Here is a 22,429-nt window from a genome sequence, read left to right on the forward strand (position 1 = left end):
ATTACACAGTTTTCAGTTCCATTCGCAACCCCTCAGATAATGAAGCAGTCCGTGCCTGCATGCAGCAAGACCTGGGCAACATTCAGACTTGGGCTCATAAGTGGCAAGTAACATTCAACAGCCAGGCAATGATCATATCCAAAAAGATAGAGTCGAACCACCTCCGCTTAATATTTAACGGCAACACCATCGCCGAATCCCCCATCATCAACATCCTGGGGGCACGATTGACCATAGACTTAACTAGCTTTGCACGGTAACATAGTGGTTATGTTACTAAATTAATAATACAAGCAGCCTGCACTAATTTATCCAAAAATATGCGTTCAAATCTCGCTACGGCAAGTGGGAAATTTAAATTCAATTCAATACAATCGGGAATTTAAAAAAACTGTAATCAGTAAAGACGACCATGAAACTTCTGGATTGTCGCAAAAACCCATCTGGTTCAGTAATGCCCTTTTGGGAAGGAAAGCTGCCGTCCTTACCCGGTTTGGCCGATATGTGACTCCAGACCCACAGCAATGTGCTTGATTCTCTATTGCCCTCTGAAATGGCCCAGGAAGCCACTCAGTTGCACAATCTCACCAAAAAAAAATCATAATAAGAATAAAACCGGAAGGAACACTCGGCACCGGAGACGACAAAGGCAAACCAAGCCCTTGTTCATCCTCCAAAGGCCTCCTCACTGACATCTGGGGACATGCGCAAAAATTGGGAGAGCTGTCCCACAGACGAGTGAAGCAACAGCCTGACATAGACATACTCACAGAATCGGACCTTTCAGCCAAGGTCCCAAACTCTTCCATCATACATCTCTGGGTATGCTCTGTCCCATCGACAGGGCAGATCGACCGGAGGTGGCGGTACAGTGATCAACAGTTAGGAGGGAGCCCTCAACATTGACGCCGAACCGCATGAAATCTCATGACATCAGGTAAAACATGGGCAGGGAAACCTCCTGCTGATTACCACCTAACGTCCTCCCTTAGCTGATGAATCAGTCCTCTTCCATGTTGGGAAGCACTGAGGGTGGAAAGGGCACAGAATGTACTATGGTGGGGGACTTCAATGTCTATCACCAAGAGAGGCTCGGTAGCACCACTACTGAACGAGCTGGCTGAGTCCTGAAGGCCTTAGCTGTCAGACTCGGCATGCGGCAGGTGGTGAGTGAACCAAGAGGTGGGAAAAACCTGCTTGACCTCGTCTCTCACCAATCTTCTTGTCGCAGATGTATCTGTCGATGACAGCATTGGTAGGAGTGACCACCGCACAGCCCTCGTGGACACGAATTCCCGTCTTCACAATGACGACAACATCCAACGTGTTTTGTGGCACTACCACCGTGCTAAATGGGAAAGGTTCAGAACAGATCTGGCAGCTCAAAACTAGGCATTCATGAGGTGCGGTGGGCCATCAGCAGCAGCAGAATTGTATTCCAGCACAATCTGTAACCTCATGGCCCGGCATATTCCCCACTCGAACATTACCAACAAGCCAGGGGATCAACCCTGGTTCAATGAGGAGTGTAGAAGAGCATGCCAGGAACAGCACCAGGCTTACCTAAAAATGAGGTGCCATCCTGGTGAAGCTACAACACAGGACTACATGCATGCTAAACAGCAGAAGCAACATGCTATCGACAGAGCTAAGCGATTCCACAACCAACGGATCAGATCAAAGCTCTGCAGTCCTGCCACATCCAGTCGTGAATGGTGGTGGACAATTAAACAACTAACGGGAGGAGGAGGCTCTGCAAACATCCCCATCCTCAATGATGGCGGAGTCCAGCACGTGAGTGCAAAAGACAAGCCTGAAGCTTTTGCAACCATCTTCAGCCAGAAGTGCTGAGTGGATGATTCATCTCGGCCTCCTCCCAATATCCCCACCATCACGGAAGCAGGTCTTCAGCCAATTCGATTCACTCCACGTGATCTGAAGAAACGGCTGAATGCACTGGATACAGCAAAGGCTATGGGCGCCGACAACATCTCGGCTGTCGTGCTGAAGATTTGTGCTCCAGAACTAGCCGCGCCTCTAGCCAAGCTGTTCCAGTGCAGCTACAACACTGGCATCTATCCAACAATGTGGAAAATTGCCCAGGTATGTCCTGTCCACAATAAGCAGGACAAATCCAATCAGGCCAAATACGCTCCATCAGTCGACTCTCAATCACCAGCAAAGCGATGGAAGGTGTCGACGACAGTGCTATCAAGAGGCACTTACTTACCAATAACCTGCTCACCGATGCTCAGTTTGGGTTCCGCCAGGACAACTCGGCTTCAGACCTCATTTCAGCCTTGGTTCAAACATGGACAAAAGAGCTGAATTCCAGAGGTGAGGTGAGAGTGACTGCCTTTAATATCAAGGCAGCATTTCACCGAGTGTGGCACCAAGGAGCCCGACTAAATTGAAGTCAATGGGAATCAGGGGAAATCTATCCACTGGCTAGAGTCATACCTAGCAAAAAGGAAGATGGTAGTGGTTGTTGGAGGCCAATCATCTCAGCCGCAGGGCATTGCTGCAGGAGTTCCTCAAGGCAGTGTCCTCGGTTCAACCAACTTCAGCTGCTTCATCAATGACCTTCCTTCCATCATAAGGTCAGAAATGGGGATGTTCGCTGATGATTGCACAGTGTTCAGTTCCATTCGCAACCCTCAAATAATGAAGCAGCCCGAGCCCGCATGCAGCCAGACCTGGACAATATCCAGGCTTGGGCTGATAAGTAGCAAGCAGCATTCCCACCAGGCAAGTTCGAGACAATGACCATCTCCAACAAGAGAGAGTCTAATCACCTCCCCTTGACATTCAACGGCATTACCATGGCTGAATCCCCCACCATCAAAATCCTGGGGGTCACCATTGAACAGAAACTTAACTGCACCAGCCGCATAAATATTGTGGCAGCAAGAGCAGGTCAGAGGCTGTGAATTCTGCGGCGAGTGACTCACCAAAGCCTTTCCACCATCTACAAGGCGCAAGTCAGGAGTGTGATGGAATACTCTCCACTTGCCTGGATGAGTGCAGCTCCAACAACACTCAAGAAGCTCGACACCATCCAGGACAAAGCAGCCCGCTTGAATGGCACTCCATTCACTACCTTAAACATTCACTCCCTCCACGACCAGCGCACCGTGGCTGCAGTGTGTACCATCTATAAGATGCAATGTAGCAGTGCTATTCGCCAAGGCTTCTTCGACAGCACCACCCAAACCCGCGACCTCTACCACGTAGAAGGACAAGAGCAGCAGGCACATGGGAACAACATTCCCCTCCAAGTCACACATCATCCTCACTTGGAAATATATCGCCGTTCCTTCATCATCACTTGGTCGCAATCCTGGAACTCCCTATCAAACAGCACTGTTGGAGAACCTTCAGCACACGGACTTCAGCGGCTCACCACCACCTTCTCAAGGGCAATTAAGGATGGGCAATAAATGCTGGCATTGTCAGCGACACCCCCATCCGATGAAATCATAGATTTCGGAGAAAGGTTGCAGCAAGGAAGGAGACCCTTCGGCTCAATGCAACAGCAATCCAGCTGGTCCCACTTCCCCACCCTATCGCCGTCGCCCGGAAATTATTTTCCTTTGAAGTAATTATCCAGTTCCCTTTTGAAGCCCGAGATTGAACCTGCCTCCACCACCCCCTCGGGCAGTGCATTCCAGGTTCTAACCATTCGCTGTTTGAAAAAGTTTTTCCTCATGTCACCTTTGGCCCTTTTGCCAATCACCTGAAATCGATATCCTCTGGTTCTTGACACTTCAGACAATGGGAAAAGTTTCTCCCCATCTATTCTGTCTGGACCCATCATGATCTTGAATACCTCTATAAATTCTCCTCGCAACCGTCTCTGTTCCAGCTTCTCCAGTCTATCTACTTAACTAATGTAGGTCATCCCTTTAATAATTTTTGTAAATCTCTTCTGCACCCTCTCTAAGGCCTTCACATCTTTACTAAAGTGCGGTGCCCAGAACTGGACACAATACTCCCGTTGTGCCCGAACCAGTGTTTTATTAAGTTTCATAATGTCTTCCATACTTTTGTACTCTATGCCTCTATTTATAAAGCCCAGGATTCCGGATGCTTTTTAATGGCTTTCTCAACCTGCTCTGCCACCTTCAACCAGCTGTGCACATAAACCCCCATATCTATCTGTTCCTGTACCTCTTTTAGAGTTATGCCCTCTAGTTTATATTGCCTCTACTCGTTCTTCCGACACGAAATGGATCAGTACGCATTTTTCTGCGTTAAATTTAATCTGCCACTTGTCCGCTCTGCCACCAGCCTGCCTATAACCTCTTGCAGATTATTACTCTCCTCCACACTGTTTACTACCCTTCCAAATTTTGTGTCATCTGCAAATTTTGAAGTTGTGCCCTGTACACCCAAGTCCAAATCATTGATATATATCAAGAAAAGCAGTGGTCCCAGCATTGACCCCTGGGGAACAACACTGTACAACTCCCTCCATTCCACAAAACATCCGCTCTCCACTACTGTCTGTTTCCTGTCCCTGAGCTAATTCTGTATCCATGTTTCTACTGCCCCCTTTAATCCATGGGCCACAAGCTGACTGATAAATCTAAAGTGCGGCACTTTATCAAACGCCTTTTGAAAGTCCATATACACTGCATCAACTGCATTCCTTTCATCTACCCTCTATGTTAACTCATCAAAATATTCCATCAGGTCAGTTAAACACGATTGGCCTTTAACAAAGACGAGCTGGCTTTTCATAATCAATCCACACAGTCCAAGTGACTGTTAATTCTGTCCCAGATTATCGTTTCGAAACGTTTCCCCACCACTGAGATTACCTGACTGGCTTCTTGTTGCTGGGTTCACCCTTGCACTCTTTTTTGAAGAAGGGTGTAACATTTGCAATTCTCCAGTCCTCTGCACCACCCCCGTATCTTTGGATGTTTGGAAGATTATGGCCAGTACCTCCACAATTTCCCCTCTTACTTCCCTCAGCAACCGAGGATGCATCCCATCCGGATCGGGTGACTTATCGACTTCAAGTGCAGCTGGCCTTTCAAGTACCCGTTCTTTATCAATGTTTAACCCATTCAGTATCTCAACTATATTTTCCTATACTGAGACTCTGGCAGCATCTTCACCCTTGGTAAAGACATATGCAAAGTATTCTCTTTGCCCCACTTATTTCCCCTTTCTGTTCCCCTCTGAACTTTCTATATTCTGCCTGGTGAATGAATCAAAAAACAAGTTAGGATTCCCGTCAGCCTGAAACAGAAAGTTATTCGTTCATTAATGGCGATTTGAACAACTATTCGTCTTTTTTCATAATTTAATGAGCATTGCGAAATTAATACAGTGAACTATTTTGTAGAAGTTAATTCCCTGATCGGGAAAAGGACCCGTCTCCCACACTGAGAGCATTTGCAGACGGCAGCGATCTTCTGAGGGTTTCCCACAACAATGTGTGCGGCAGAGTTTCTGTGGTGTAGTGGTTGTCACGTTCGCCGAACACGCGAAATGTCCTCGGTTCGAAACCGGGTAGAAACATTTTTGGGCCACCCCCTCTGCCTCCATGAGTCGATCTCCTTTCTGGTCCCGAATCAGAGTCGGGTTCTCACGAACCGTTTAATGTTTACATGCCTGTGGAAGACTTTTGGATTGCCTTTTATGTTGGCCGCCAGTCTATTCTCATACCCACTCGATGCCCCTCTTATTTCCCCTTTCAGTTCCCCTCTCAACTTTCTATATTCTGCCTGGTGAATGAATTAAAAACAAGTTAAGATTTCCGTCAGCCTGAAACAGAAAGTTATTAGTTGAACTATGGCGCTTTGAACAATTATTCGTCTTTTTTCAGAGTTTAATCAGTATTGCGAAATTAATACAGCAAACTATTTTGGAGAAGTTAATTCCCTGAACGGGAAAGGGACCCATCTCCCACACTGAGAGCATTTGCAGACGGCAGCTATCTTCTGAGAGTTTCCTACTGCAATCCGTGTTACAGAGTTTTGTAGTGTAGTGGTTATCACGTTTGCTAAACATGCGTCAAGCCTTCGGTTCGAAACCGGGTTAAAACATTTTGGGGCTGCCTCCATGAGTCGATCTCCTTTTTGGTCCCGAATCAGAGTCGGGTTCTCACGACCCGTTTAATTTTTACATGTCTGTGGAAGTATTTTGGATTCCCTTTTATGTTGGCCGCCAGTCTATTCTCATAACCTCTCTTTGCCCCTCATATTTCCCCTTCAAGTTCCCCTCTCAACTTTCAATATTCTGCCTGGTGAATGAATAAATAAAAAAGTTAGGATTTCGGTCAGCCTGAAACAGAAAGTTAGCAGTTGATCAATGGCGATTTGAACAACTATTCGTCTTTTTTCAGAGTTCAATGAGTATTGCGAAATTAATACAGTAAACTATTTTGTGGAAGTTAATCCCCTGAACGGGAAAGGGACCCGTCTCCCACACTGACAGCATTTGCAGACGGCAGCGATCTTCTGAGGGTTTCCTGGTACACCGTGTGCCGCAGAGTTTCTGCAGTATAGTGGTTATCACGTTCGCAAAATACGCGAGATGTGCCTGGTTCGAAACCGAGCAGGAGCATTTTTGGGCTGGCTCCATGAGTCGATCTCCTTTTTGGCCCCGAATCAGAGTCGGGTTCTTCCAACCCGTTTAATGTTCACATGCCTGTAGAAGACTTTGGGATTGCCTTTTATGTTGGCCGCCAGTCTATTCTCATACCCTCGATTTGCCCCTCTGATTTCCCATTTCAATTCCCCTCTCAGCTTTCCATATTCTGCCTGGTGAATGAATCAAAAAACAAGTTAGGATTCCCGTCAGCCTGAAACAGAAAGTTATTCGTTCATTAATGGCGATTTGAAAAACTATTCGTCTTTTTTCATAGTTTAATGAGCATTGCGAAATTAATACAGTGAACTATTTTGTAGAAGTTAATCCCCTGAACGGGAAAGGGACCCGTCTCCCACACTGGGAGCGTTTGCAGACGGCAGCGATCTTCTGAGGGTTTCCTGGAACGATAAATGCAAAAGGATTTCTATAGTGTAGCGGTTATCACGTTTGCTTAACATGCAAAAGGTCCCCGGTTTGAAACCGGGCAGAAACATTTTTGGGCCACCCCCTTTGCCTCCCTGAGTCGATCTCCTTTCTGGTCCCGAATTCGAGTCGGGTTCTCACGACCCGTTTAATGTTTACATGCCTGTGGAAGACTTTGGGATTGCCTTTTATGTTGGCCGCCAGTCTATTCTCATACCCTCTCTTTGGCCCTCTGATTTCCCCTTTCAATTCATAGAAGTTTAGAATCATAGAAGTTTATGACATGGAAACAAGCCCTTCGGCCCAACATGTCCATGTCGCCCAGTTTATACTACTGAGCTATTCCCAGTTACCTGCACTTGACCCATATCCCTCTATACCCATCTTACCCATGTCACTGTCCAAATGCTTTTTAAAAGACAAAATTGTACCCGCCTCTACTACTGCCTCTGGCAGCTCGTTCCAGACACTCACCACACTTTGAGTGAAAAAATTGCCCCTCTGGACATTTGTATCCCTCCCCTCTCACCTTAAATCTATGCCCCCTCGTGACAGACTCCCCTAAATTCCCCTCTGAACTTTCCATATTCGGCATGGTGAATGAATGAATAAAAAAAAAGTTAGCATTTCTGTCAGCCTGCAACTGAAAATTATGAATGATTAATGGCGATTTGAACAACTATTCGTCTTTTTTCAGAGTTTAATGAGTATTGCGAAATTAATACAGGAAACGATTTTGTTGAAGTTGGTTCCCCAAACGGGAAAGTGACCCGTCTCCCATACTGAGAGCATTTGAAGACGGCAGCGATCTTCTGAGGCTTTCCTCGAAGCACATGTGCGGTAGAGTTTCTATAGTGTCGTGGTTATCACGTTTGCTTACCACGCGAGAGGTCCTCGGTTCAAAACCGGGCAGGAGCATTTTTGGGCTGGCTCCATGAGTCGATCTCCTTTTTGGTCCCGAATCAGAGTCAGGTTCTTCCTACCCGTTTAATGTTTACATGCCTGTGGAAGACTTTGGGATTGCCTTTTATGTTGGCCGCCAGTCGATTCTCATCCTCTCTCTTTGGCCCTCTCATTTCCGCTTTCAGTTCTCCTCTGTCCTTTCTATATTCTGCCTGGTGAATGAATAAACAAAAGTTAGGATTTCCGTCCGCCTGCAACAGAAAGTTATGAGTTGATTAATGGCGATTTGAACAACTATTCGTCTTTTTTACAGAGTTTAATGAGTATTGCGAAATTAATACAGCAAACTTTTTGGTCGAATTTAATTCCCTGAACGGGAAAGGAACCGGTCTCCCACACTGAGAGCATTTGCAGACGGCAGCGATCTTCTGAGGGTTTCCTAGAAGTACTTGTACAGCAGAGTTTCTGTAGTGTAGTGGTTATCACGTTCGCCTCACACGCGAAAGGTCCCCGGTTCGAAACCAGGCAGAAACATTTTTGGCCCAACCCCTCCGCCTCCATGAGTCGATCTCCTTTCTGGTCCCGAATCAGAGTCGGGTTCTTACCACCCGTTAAATGTTTACATGCCTGTAGAAGACTTTGGGATTGCCTTTTATGTTGGCCGCCAGTCTATTCTCATACCCTCGCTTTGCCCCTCTGATTTCCCCTTTCAATTCTCCTCTGAACTTTCTATATTCTGCCTGGTGAATGAATGATTGAACAAAAAGTTAGGATTTCCGTTCGCCTGCAACAGAAAGTTATTAGTTGATTAATGGCGATTTGAACAACTATTCGTCTTTTTTCAGAGTTTAATGAGTATTGCGAAATTAATAAAGTAAACTATTTTGTAGAAGTTAATCCCCTGACCGGGAAAGGGACCCGTCTCCCACACTGAGAGCATTTGCAGACGGCAGCGATCTTCTGAGGGTTTCCGATAGCAACGTGGGCTTCAGAGTTTCTGTCGTGCAGTGTTTATCACGTGCATCTAACACGCGAAAGTTCTCTGGTTCGAAAACGGGCAGAAACATTTTTGGGCTGCCTCCATGAGTCGATCTCGTTTATGGTCCCGAATCAGAGTCGGGTTCTTACTACCCGTTTAATGTTTACATGCCTGTGGAAGAGATTTGGATTCCCTTTTATGTTGGCCGCCAGTCGATTCTCATCCTCTCTCTTTGGCCCTCTCATTTCCGCTTTCAGTTCTCCTCTGTCCTTTCCATATTCTGCCTGGTGAATGAATAAACAAAAGTTAGGATTTCCGTCAGCCTGAAACAGAAAGTTATTAGTTGATTAATGGCGATTTGAACAACTATTCGTCTTTTTTTACAGAGTTTAATGAGTATTGCGAAATTAATACAGCAAACTTTTTGGTCGAAGTTAATTCCCTGAACGGGAAAGGAACCGGTCTCCCACACTGAGAGCATTTGCAGACGGCAGCGATCTTCTGAGGGTTTCCTAGAAGTACCTGTACAGCAGAGTTTCTGTAGTGTAGTGGTTATCACGTTCGCCTCACACGCGAAAGGTCCCCGCTTCGAAACCGGGCAGAACCATTTTTGGGCCAACCCCTCCGCCTCCATGAGTCGATCTCCTTTCTGGTCCCGAATCAGATTCGGGTTCTTCCGACCCGGTTAATGTTTCCATGCCTGTGGAAGACTTTGGGATTGCCTTTTATGTTGGCCGCCAGTCTATTCTCATACCCTCTCTTTGGCCCTCTGATTTCCCCTTTCAATTCATAGAAGTTTAGAATCATAGAAGTTTATGACATGGAAACAAGCCCTTCGGCCCAACATGTCCATGTCGCCCAGTTTATACTACTGAGCTATTCCCAGTTACCTGCACTTGACCCATATCCCTCTATACCCATCTTACCCATGTAACTGTCCAAATGCTTTTTAAAAGAAAAAATTGTACCCGCCTCTACTACTGCCTCTGGCAGCTAGTTCCAGACACTCACCACACTTTGAGTGAAAAAATTGCCCCTCTGGACCATTTGTATCTCTCCCCTCTCACCTTAAATCTATGACCCCTCGTCATAGACTCCCCTAAATTCCCCTCTGAACTTTCTATATTCTGCCTGGTGAATGAATGAATAAAAAAAAGTTAGCATTTCCGTTAGCCGACAACAGAAAGTTATTACTTGATTAATGGCGATTTGAACAACTATTCGTCTTTTTCAGAGTGTAATGAGTATTGCGAAATTAATACAGCAAAAGGATTTTGCAGAAGTTAATTCCCTGAACGGGAAAGGGACCCGTCTCCCACACTGAGAGCATTTGCAGACGGCAGCGATCTTCTGAGGCTTTCCTCGAAACACATCTGCACCAGAGTTTCTATAGTTTAGTGGCTATCACGTTTGCCTAACACGCGCAAAGCCCCCGGTTCGAAACCGCGCAGGAGCATTTTTGGGCTGGCTCCACGAGTCGATCTCCTTTTTGGCCCCGAATCAGAGTCGGGTTCTTCCTCCCCGTTTAATGTTTACATGCCTGTGGAAGACTTTTGGTTTGCCTTTTATGTTGGCCGCCAGTCTATTCTCATACCCTCTCTTTGCCCCTCTGATTTCCCCTTTCAATTCCCCTCTGAACTTTCCATATTCTGCCTGGTGAATGAATGATTGAAAAAAAGTTAGGATTTCCGTCCGCCTGCAACAGAAAGTTATTAGTTGATTAATGGCGATTTGAACAACTATTCGTCTTTTTTCAGAGTTTAATGAGTATTGCGAAATTAATACAGTAAACTATTTTGTAGAAGTTAATCCCCTGAACGGGAAAGGGACCCGCCTCCCACACTGAGAGCATTTGCAGACGGCAGCGATCTTCTGAGGGTTTCCTATAACAATGTGAACAGTAGAGTTTCTGTAGTGTAGTGGTTATCACATTTGTTTAACACGCAAAAGGTCCGCGCTTCGAAATCAGGCAATTACGTTTTGGAAACGTTACCCTCTAAAAATCAATAAGTCTGAAAAAAAGCAAGAATTCAGTCTGTGGTTGAATGTGAATAAAATAACACACTTCACAGAACCGATATATTCTCCATTCTCTGTTTCGTTCAACACAAACTCAAACACTACACATATACAGACAGTGTTTCACACTCACTCACGTTTCCTGCACTGACGGTGCAGAAAGTCCCTCTCAAAGCTGCGCATTGCGAATTATTTCAGTTGATTTGTGAGAGATCATTAAAGGCTCCTGCAGTGCAGCTTCGGTTAATAACCACAGTTATAGACAGCATTGCGGCCGCGGCAACAAACATCAGTTTTTCGATGTTCGATATTCCCCAGCTCCCGGATTGATTGAGGCCACGACAGAAACAACATTGAGCACCTCTTTCGGCCCCGCTCTCTCCAATCACACGTTGCTGGCGGGAAGCTGCAATTCCTGCTACAGACAGCGCATTACTGCCCATCCCTGGGAAACAAGGCACCACCGAAGCTTTGACAACACATCACAGGCATCGTCTGTCCCGGAGCTGTTGCTCCGCAACAAAGGCAGAACTTACCAGCTGTTTCAAAATTTATAGCTTGAACACTGGACCCTGATATCACTACCCGCTTTAAAAGTTTGATGCTTTAACGACTGAGCTACCCAGGCTCGCTGGTCGTTAAGTTCCCATCTTACATATTCATAAGAGGACTCTGAATTATCCCTCGAAGACGTCGAACGGGGGTGAGGGTCACTGTTCTAAAATTTTCAGTCACGTGCTGAGGGGTATCCTTGATTTTATTGAACATGATCGAAGAAACATGGAGAGCGAACTCGTGAGATTAAAATTCTTCTTGTTTGTGCCAAATGTCTTGTCATTCGTTTGCACCAATTAAAATAACACTTTACCCAGTGGCCCAAAAGCTGAACTTGTCCTACACGGGAGTTGGAAAAGGCCTCTCGACCTTTCAGTCTATTAACATCTGTAAGCTGAATAATTTCACCCGTTACACAGTGACACCAGGCAGCATATTTCCCTTCCAAATTTTCCCCACACGGAACTTCCAACCGATGAATATCCGCTTAACGAAAAGAATAATCGTATGTTTGGTTCCTTCGATTTAAAGATCTCATCCCGGCCCCTTTGCCATGACAGCTGACGCAGAGATCCCCCTCTCCCTCGAAAACAACGAAACTCGCATCTGCTCAAGCAAGACGGAAGGCCAGAGGAACCCAAGTGCCCACATGGGAACACTAAGAAGTAGATGCGTCATGGAACATACCAGAACTAGCTGCGCCTCTAGCCAAGCTGTTCCAGTACAGCTACAACACTGGCATCCACCCGACAATGTGGAAAATTGCCCAGGTATGTCCTGTCCACAAAAAGCAGGACAAATCCAATCCGGCCAATTACCGCCCCATCAGTCTACTCTCAATCATCAGCAAAGTGATGGAAGGTGTCGTCGACAGTGCTATCAAGCGGCACTTACTCACCAATAACCTGCTCACCGATGCTCAGTTTGGGTTCTGCCAGGACCACTCGGCTCCAGACCTCATTACAGTCTTGGTCCAAACATGGACAAAAGAGCTGAATTCCAGAGGTGAGGTGAGAGTGACTGCCCTTGACATCAAGGCAGCATTTGACCGAGTGTGGCACCAAGGAGCCCTAGTAAAATTGAAGTCAATGGGAATCAGGGGGAAAACTGTCCAGTGGCTGGAGTCATACCTAGCACAAAGGAAGATGGTAGTGGTTGTTGGAGGCCAATCATCTCAGCCCCAGGGCATTGCTGCAGGAGTTCCTCAGGGCAGTGTCCTAGGCCCAACCATCTTCAGCTGCTTCATCAATGACCTTCCCTCCATCATAAGGTCAGAAATGGGGATGTTCGCTGATGACTGCACAGTGTTCAGTTCCATTCGCAACCCCTCAGATAATGAAGCAGTCCGAGCCTGCATGCAGCAAGACCTGGACAACATCCAGGCTTGGGCTCATAAGTGGCAAGTAACATTCGCGCCAGATAAGTGCCAGGCAATGACCATCTCCAACAAGAGAGAGTCTAACCACCTCCCCTTGACATTCAACGGCATTACCATCGCCGAATCCCCCACCATCAACATCCTGGGGGTCACCATTGACCAGAAACTTAACTGGACCAGCCATATAAATACCGTGGCTACGAGAGCAGGTCAGAGGCTGGGTATTCTGCGGCGAGTGACTCACCTCCTGACTCCCCAAAGCCTTTCCACCATCGACAAGGCACAAGTCAGGAGTGTGATGGAATACTCTCCACTTGCCTGGATGAGTGCAGCTCCAACAACACTCAAGAAGCTCGACACCATCCAAGATAAAGCAGCCCTAAACATTCACTCCCTCCACCACCGGCGCAATGTGGCTGCAGTGTGCACCATCCACAGGATGCACTGCAGCAACTCGCCAAGGCTTCTTCGACAGCACCTCCCAAACCCGCGACCTCTACCACCTAGAAGGACAAGGGCAGCAGGCGCATGGGAACAACACCACCTGCACGTTCCCCTCCAAGTCACACACTATCCCGACTTGGAAATATATCGCCGTTCCTTCATTGTCGCTGGGTCAAAATCCTGGAACTCCCTTCCTAACAGCACTGTGGGAGAACCGTTACCACACGGACTGCAGCGGTTCAAGAAGGCGGCTCACCACCACCTTCTCGAGGGCAATTAGGGATGGGCAATAAATGCCAGCCTTGCCAGCGACGCCCACATCCCGTGAACGAATAAAAAAAAAGTTGTACTTTGAACTCCGGTCAAAATGCCCGGAGTGAAATGTTGGATTGTTGAAGGTGAGACTGAAACTCACAACCTGAGCACTTCCAGAGCCCATACTGCTTTCATCAGTACTGAAATAACAGTGTTTCTGACAAACAGCTTGATTTTCGGCCTCTCAATGATCGCTTCGGAATCTTAATCAAAGAGAAGCCGCCAATCAAGAGGCGCTTCGTCAAATATCCGCAATGATCTTTAAAAGCCGTGGAATCTGAACAAAACCCCAAAAGATAAGAATTTTTATTTATAATATTATTAACTGAAGGACATTTTTGCATGGAACTTCATGGATGATTGAGGCAAAGTGGGACCTGAGACTCAGAAACTCTCTCTGGGCTGTCCGTGACTGAAGAGATGGAAGTTATTTCATTTGAAAACTGAGGCACGGAACTTTCTCGTGGAGACGTGTGACACAAGAATGCGGTTGGTTAGTGGTAGTTGCCGGGGAGATATAGAGGAGAGGGAGAATTGTCAAAGTCACAGCTGTGACTGCTCAAGTGCTCAGCTTAGCTGTAATATTTAAAAAGTAGTGTACAGTACAGGGCAGTGTCCGAGGCCCAATCATCTTCAGTTGCTTCATCAATGGCCTTCCCTCCATCATAAGGCTATAAATGGGGATCTTCGCTGATGATTGCACGGTTCTCAGTTCCATTCGCAACCCCTCAGATAAAGAAGCAGTCCGTGCCCGCATGCAGCAAGACCTGGACAACATCCAGGCTTGGGCTGATAAGTGGCAAGTAACATTCGCGCCAGACAAGTGCCAAGCAATGACTGTCTCCAACAAAAGAGAGTCGAACCATGTCCCCTTGACATTCAACGGCATTACCATCGCCGAATCCCCAACCATCAACATCCTTGGGGTCACATTGACCAGAAACTTAACTGGACCAGCCACATAAATACTGTGGCTACAAGACCAGGTTAGACGCTTGATATTCTGCGGCGAGTGACTCACCTCCTGACTCCCCAGAGTCTTTCCACCATCTACAAGGCAATAGTAACGAGTGCGATGGAATACTCTCCACTTGCCTGGATGAGTGCAGCTCCAACAACACTCAAGAAGCTCGACACCATCCAGAAAAAGCAGCCCGCTTGATTGGCACCCCATCCACCACCCTAAACATTCACTCCCTCCACCACCGGCGCACTGTGGCTGCAGTGTGTACCATCCACAGGATGCACTGCAGCAACTCGCCAAGGCTTCTTCGACAGGACCTCCCAAGCCCACGATCTCTACCAGATAGCAGGACAAGAGCAGCAGGCACATGGGAACAATGCCACCTGCACATTCCCCTCCAAGTCACACACCATCCCGACTTGGAAATATATCGCCGTTCCTTCATCGTCGCTGGGTCAAAATCCTGGAACTCACTACCGAACAGCACTCTGGGAGAACCTTCACCACACGGACTGCAGCGGTTCAAGAAGGCGGCTCACCACCACCTTCTCAAGGGCAATTAGGGATAGGCAATAAATGTTGGCCTCGCCAGCGACGGTCACATCCCACGAACGAATTAAAAAAAAACCTCAAACAAACAAACAGACCTTTTGGATGGGTTCACTCATTGGGAATCGGATTAACTGCTGTGTTTGGGCACACAGTCCCACACTGCTGAACCCCCAGCCCCTTCCATTAGCACTCGCTTTCTTTCACACACCGACTGGATTTCAGCCTGTTGCTGTTCCATCTGAAATCCATCAACGGACTCTCTGCCAAAACATCGAGTGAATCCTAATGCTTGGTATCCTGGCAATTCCGCACGCTCACCATTAGTCTTTGGTACTTCCAGTATGCTGCATGCAGTGACAAAATCTGTTCTTCCACCGAGGTTTTCTGATGTCTGGATATTTACAGCATTCTCGTTTTGGGTGCATGGGCAGGTCATATCGTCCGGTCAGACTTTCTTGTCCTCAGAGTCCAGGGCTTTACATTCAAAAAAAGAAAAAAGAAGCGCTTTTACTCTGACTCAGCTCAGACGAAAAGTCATCGACCTGAAACATTAACTCTCTTTCTGTATCTAAAAATTCTGTCTGACCTGCTGACGATTTCCAGCATCTACTCATTATTTCAGATTGGCAACATAGCCAGTATTTTCATTTTGAATAAAAGGGCTTTCCAATTTCTGTTTATGTGACGCGGTGGCCCAGAGGTTAAGGCAATGGATTGTTTATCTATTGTGCTCTGCACGCGTAGGTTTGAATCCGATTTTTGTGTTTAAGTCTTGTTTCTCTCATTCACTCCATCCAGAAGGTGTGGTTGTCAGTCCCATGCTTCTCGAAACGACAGACGGAGCTTTTTGCGTTGTTTGCTGCAATCAGCAACATTTCCTTCCACGAAGGTGTTGAGATTGTGAGATCGCGACGTATCAAACGTACAGCGGTGTCCTGGTAAAAAGAGTCGATCTTATGGTCAACGTAAGAGAAACTAATCGACCATAATTGTGATTTATATCCCGGATCATTCCGGGTCTGTGCCTGTTTAAATGAGATGTGCTGTAAGTCCCGGATCATTCCGTGTCTGTGTCTGTTTAAAAGGGATGTGCCGTAAGACCCAGTTTATTCTGTGTCCGTATCTGTTTGAAAGGGATGTGCTGTCAGTCCCGGATCATTCCGTGTGCATTTCACCCGATTTTCTTGATACCTTTTTCCTTCTGAACTGAAATGACGATCCTCTCTCGAGAAGAAGGTTCACCGCATGCTTCGGGCGACTGGTAGGAAAAATAACAAAAACTGATGAGGCCAAGTTCATTCTGATGGGCTTCCATTCCAATCTCCGCACTCTATCCCCCATTCAGTCCCACCCCGCCTGGACAGTATAATCTGCGATATTGGTAAGGGAATGGAGATGACGAATATCACGGTTATAATTTTCTTGGTTCCTCAACACTGAATAGCATCAATTGTAATGATTCAGAAGGTAATCATAGAATCATAGAAGCTTACAGCACAGAAGGAGTCCATTCCGCCGTGATACCTGTGCTTGATCATTCGAAGACCTGTCCAATTAGACCCACACCCAGATTTTTCCCTGAAAATTAGTTCTCTTCAAGTACATGTCCAATTGCCTTTTGAATGATTCTATGGAATCTGCTTCCACCGCCCTTTCAGGAAGTGCGTTCCTGATCTTAACAACCCTCTGTGTTAAAAAATTCTCCTCAATTCCGCTCTCGTTCTTTTCCCAATTATTTTAAATCTATGACCTCTAGTTACCGACCCACTTGCCAGAGGAAACAGTTTCTCCCTACTTGCTCTTTCAAAACCCCTCATTATTTTGAATATCTCTATTAGGTCTCCGGTTAACCATCTCTGCTGTAAGGAGAACAATCCCAGCTTCTTCAATCTCTCCAAATAACTGAAGTCCCTCATCACTGGTATCATCCAGGTCAACCTGTTCTGAATCCCCTTTAATGCCTTTTCATCCTAAAGTGTGGTGCCCAGAACCCGACAAAAATCCAGCTGAGGCCTAACCACTGATTGGTAAGGATTAGTATGACTTCCTTTTTTTGTACTCAATGCCCCTATTTACAAAGCAAAGTATCCCTTATGCTTTCTAAACCGCCTTATCAACTTGCCGTGTTTTGTGAATATGCACCCCAGGTTCCTCTACTCTTGCACCACCCTCCCCCCCATAAATTGTTCCATTTAGATTATACTGCCTCTCCATGTTCTTCTTCCAAAAGTGCATCACTTCACACTGATCGGCGTTAAATCTGTCACGTGAATGCCCATTTCACCATTCTGTCCATGTCCTCCTGAATTCTGCTGCTATCTTCCTCACTATTTACTACTTTGTCAAGTTTTGTAATGTCCGCAAACTTCGAAATTGTACTCCCTATTCCCACATCCAAGGCATTTAATTTTAACAAGAAAAGCAATAGTCCTAATACCGAACCCTGGGGGATCCCACTGCATGTTTCCCTCCAGTCAGAAAAACATCCGTTAACCACTACTCTCTGCATCCTATCCCTTCGCCAATTACGTGCCCGCATTACCACTGGTCCTTTAACCCCACGTGCTTCTAGTTTTCGAATAAATCTGTTGTGTATTAATTTCTAAAATGTGACCTGAGAATAGCTGCATTCCCGTTATCTTATTCTTGAGCAATGAGAATACAGATATTAAGGCCGAGTGATAGATCAAGTTCATTCCCATTACCCGCAGGTGACGGGACCTGAGGAGGGGAAATCCCATCTGGGTTTATATTTTCCGAAAACGGAGACGGAAAATCGTAAAGATCATCCCGTCGAAATACAACATTTGACTGAAGATCCGTCAGCCACATCCCTTCCAGACCTGGCCGTTCAAGGAAGCCCGATAAGTCCATCAGGGGAAAACACAGAGAGAGCAGAAATGCAGTTAGAGTTAGAGAGTAGCACGCAAAGAGAACAATAGTATAAATCTCCACATTCGGTGATTAAGCTGAATTTAAGGTGCAGTTTAAATTAAATCCCATATCGTTAAATCTTACAGGTAAACATTTGGCTGGATTATCTCTTTATCTCTGAGCGAAGTACTGCCTGGTAATTACAGCTCTTATTTATTGGAGCATTTCGCACTATGAGTGTGAGTTGGTTTTGAACGCCCAGTGAATTTCAAAGTCCACGCCTTGCCTCATTCGCTGGTTAACCCACAGATACCGCGCGGCTGTAAAAGCTGGCTGCACAGGAGCTTTGCAGACTGCATATTCAAGACATATGTCCAACGCTACACGTGAAACCTGCAGCTGTGTGTGCATGAGCGGTTCAGTGGTGGAACCCTCGTCTGCCGGTGGGAAACCAGAGCGTTGTTTCCAGGACAATGCAGCATCCTTTACTTTTTCATTCTGCACACATGAGATCGACTGAATTGGGATAAATTCACGTGTCGGCTTCAATCTGTAAAACTTCTTGAAAGATTATCTTCATTTCGTCTACGTGTGTTACGTGGACAAACCCTCTGCATTCTGTCCTCTGGTGTTCAAACAGGCTCTGCTGGAGATAAGTCAAACCTGCCTTCTGCACCGCTGAAAAGATGTGAGAAACCAATTGGTGATGTTTTATTAAACATGGGGACACAACGGGGTTCATCCGGTTTGAACCAGTGAAACTCCCTGAGCGAGAATCAGACCCAAAGGTAACGGAGACGTTCAGCCAGGGTAAAATTCCGCTCCCATATACCCGATCCGCCATCCTTTCAGAACGCGATGTCCATCCAATCTCGCTTTCTTGTACTATGTACGATGTGGAGCAATATCAGGTTCTGCACCAATTATTTCAAATCAAGAATATTAGTCTCTCTTTAACAAATTCGTGTGGGATGTACGACTTGTAATATCAAGTAACACTTTGCCGAATGAACTGCGGTAAAACGACATTATTGTCTGTCTCGGTATCGTCACAATATGGACTCGACCAGAAGGAAACTTTACTCAAATTGCTGCTTTCATTCACTATGAGAGCGAAGAGACGTAAGTGCACATTTGCAACTTGCAGCCGTGCCAGCATTGGTGGTTCAGTGGTAGAATTCTCGCCTCCCACGCGAGGGACTCGGGTTCGATTCCCGGCCAATGCAGGGTCATTTTGCATTCTGCACCAATGAGCAACTTGGGAACTGGATTCGGCCATTTTGCCCCTCGAGACTGTTCCGCAATTCAATGAGATTATGGCTGATCTGTGACCAACATCCAGACAACCACCAACATGCACCTCAATTCCTTTGGTTCACAAAAACCAATCAATCTCAGGTTTAAAATTAACAATTAAGCTTGCATCAACTGCTGTTTGCGAAAGAGATTTCCAAACTTCTACCTCCCTTTGCTTGTGGAAGTGTTTCCCAACTTCACTCCTGAAATTACTGACTCCAATGTTTATGCGACGTCCCCTCGTCCCAGGCACCCAACGAGCAGAAATAGTTTCTCGCCATCTACCCCAACAATTCCCCTTAATATATTGAAAACTTCGATAAAATCAGCCCTTAACCTACCAAATTCCAGGGTAAACAATCCTAGTTTGTGTAATCTCTCGTCAGAATTTAACCCTTGGAGTCCAGGTATCATTTTAGTAAATCTACACTGCACTCCCTCCACAGCCAATATATCGTCCCTCAGGTGCGGTGCATTGAACTGAACACAGGTGTGGTCTAACCAGAGCTTTCATTAGCTGTAGCATAATGTCTATTCTCTAGTATTCTATTCCTCTAAATATAAAGGCCAGCATTACATTAACCTTTTTGATTATTTTCTGCACCTGTCCATGACATTCTAATGACTATGTAGCTGGACCCCAAGTCCCTTTGGACCTCCACAGTTTCGAGCATTTCATCATTTAGAAAGTATTCTGAAATATCCTCTTTAGGTCCAAAGTGGATGAACTCACACTGGACGAAATTGAAATCCATTTGTCACAGTTTTGCCCATTCATTTATTCTATTAATGTCTCTCTGTAATATTGTACTTCCATCTGCACTGCTTACAATGCTGCCCATCTTGGTGTTATCGGCTAACTTGGATATGTGGCTTTCTATCCTGTCATCTAATATCAATGAAGCCGCCTGAAGGTAAATTCACATCGAGCTTCAATCTCCTCATCAGCTTGAGACATTTATTTACTTCACACGTGCTTCGCCTTGGAAAGTTCAGCACTCTCTCCTCTGGGTCTTAAAAATTCTCTCGATATAATTCAATTCGACCAACAGCAACACTGAAAAGGGATCAGAATCGAATTGGTGACTTTTCACAAAAAGCCTTGTGGTTGTCAGTGTCGTCGTGGATTCGAACCCGGGACCGTTCGTATCATTAATCAATAAAATCCCCAAAGTGATAATCATACCCCAAGAACAACAAACCACTGTCGCTGACGTCGTGCAGCCAGTTTTAATGTCCGCTGCCCCCCACAGCCGATCAGCAATCTTTCAGACCGCTTCTGTCCATCCCATCTCGTTTTCTATTCTGGTGTCCAGCAATATCAACTTGTACACTAACTATTTCCAGTCACCAATATTAGTCTCCCTTTACCAAATGGTTTTGACTGTCCGACCTGTATTATCAAGTAAGACGTTTCAGAACTAGTTGCTCTGAAACTACCTTGCTTGGGAGGATACTGAGAGGTGTAGATGAACATAGGGACCTTGAAGTGCATGTCCACAGATCCCTGAATGTGGAAGGACAGGTTGGTAAGGTGGTTAAAAGGCATACAGGATAGTTTCCTTAATTAGCAGAGGCATAGACTATAATAGCAGTGAGATTATGCTTGAACTGTACATAACATTAGTTAGGCCACAACTTGACTACTGCGTGCAGTTGTGGTCATCACATTACAGGAAAGATGTGATTGCACTGGAGACTCGTGACTCCCCAAAACCTTTCTAACATCTACAAGGCATAAGTCAGGAGTGTGATGGAATGCTCTCCACTTGCCTGGATGAGTGCAGCTCCAACAACACTCAAGAGGCTCGACACAACCCAGGAAAAAGCAGCCCACTTGATTGGCACCTCATCCACCACCTTAAACATTCACTCCCTCCACCACCAGCGCACCGTGGCTGCAGTGTGTACCATCCACAAGATGCACCTCACAGACCCGCGACCTCTACGAACTGGAAGGACAAGGGCAGAAGGCACATATGAACACCGCAACCTGCACGCCCCCTCCAAGTCGCACACCATCGTTACTTGGAAATATATCGCCGTTCCTTCATCGTCGCTGGTTCAAAATGCTGGAACCCCGTGCATTGCAGCACCGTGGGAGAACCTTCACCACACGGACCGCAGCGGTTCAAGAAGACGGATCACCTCCATCTTCTCAAGGGCAATTCGGATTGGGCAATAAGTGGTGGCCTTTCCACCGACGTAGACATCCCATGAATGAATAAAAAAAATGTTCGGATTTCCTTCAGTCTGAAACAGAATGTTAATGACGATTAGAACGAGTATTCATCTTATTTTTACAGAGTTTAATGACACACTAAATGAAATTAATAGAATAAACTATTTTGTAAAAGTTAATTCCCTGAACGGGAATCTGACCCGGCTCTCGCACTGAGAGCATTTGTAGACGGCAGCTGTCGTCTGAGTTAAGCATATATGCATTTACACAGTTGATTTTTCGTCGTGTATTATTATCACGTTCGCCTAACACACCAAATAAACCCGGTTTGTAACCAGGCGGAAACATTTTGAAAACGTTATCCACTAACATTTAATTAATATAAATAAAGCAAGAATTCACTCTGTAGTTAAATATGAATATTTAACGACATAGAACCTATGTACAGTTCTGCACAAACTCAAGCATTACAGAGATACCGACAGTGTCTCTCCCACTCACTCCCGTTTCCTGCCCTCACGGTGCAGAAAGCCCCGCTCAAAGCTGCACCTTGCGACTGTTTTCAGTTGATTTGTGAGAGATCATTACAGAATCCTGCAGCGCTTCCTCGGTTAATACCGACAGTTCTAAACAGCACTGCGTCTGTCAGTTTTTCGATGTTCGATGTTCCCCAGCTCCCGGATTGAGTGAAGCCACGACAGCAACAACATTCAGGCCGCCTGGCCGGCCCCGCTCTCTCCAATCACACGTTGCTGGCGGAAAGCAGCAAATGCCGACGAAGAAAGCGCATTTCTATCCATCCATGGGAAACAAGATACCACCGAAGCTTTGACAGCACATCGCAGGCCTCGTCTGTCCTGCAGTTGTTGCTCCGCTGCAAAGACAGAACTTGCCAGCTGTTTCAAAATTTACAGCCTGAACCAGACTTTGAACCTTCAG

The 22,429-nt window shown here is 46.0% G+C and overlaps 4 non-coding genes across 4 annotated transcripts; all 4 read left to right on the plus strand.

The window, feature by feature from the left end:
• The first annotated feature begins 7,026 nt into the window (after nucleotides 1-7,026).
• On the plus strand, nucleotides 7,027-7,099 carry trnav-aac (transfer RNA valine (anticodon AAC)). Its single transcript has one exon. It is a non-coding gene; the product is annotated as a tRNA-Val (tRNA).
• A 1,294-nt stretch (nucleotides 7,100-8,393) lies between these two features.
• Nucleotides 8,394-8,466, plus strand: trnav-cac (transfer RNA valine (anticodon CAC)). The gene has a single exon. It is a non-coding gene; the product is annotated as a tRNA-Val (tRNA).
• Nucleotides 8,467-9,445: 979 nt separating this feature from the next.
• Nucleotides 9,446-9,518, plus strand: trnav-cac (transfer RNA valine (anticodon CAC)). Its single transcript has one exon. It is a non-coding gene; the product is annotated as a tRNA-Val (tRNA).
• A 9,649-nt stretch (nucleotides 9,519-19,167) lies between these two features.
• trnag-ccc (transfer RNA glycine (anticodon CCC)) lies at nucleotides 19,168-19,238 on the plus strand. The gene has a single exon. It is a non-coding gene; the product is annotated as a tRNA-Gly (tRNA).
• Nucleotides 19,239-22,429: the final 3,191 nt, after the last annotated feature.

Source organism: Heptranchias perlo, chromosome 20 (genome assembly GCF_035084215.1).
Source record: "Heptranchias perlo isolate sHepPer1 chromosome 20, sHepPer1.hap1, whole genome shotgun sequence".
Taxonomy (NCBI): Eukaryota; Metazoa; Chordata; class Chondrichthyes; order Hexanchiformes; family Hexanchidae; genus Heptranchias; species Heptranchias perlo.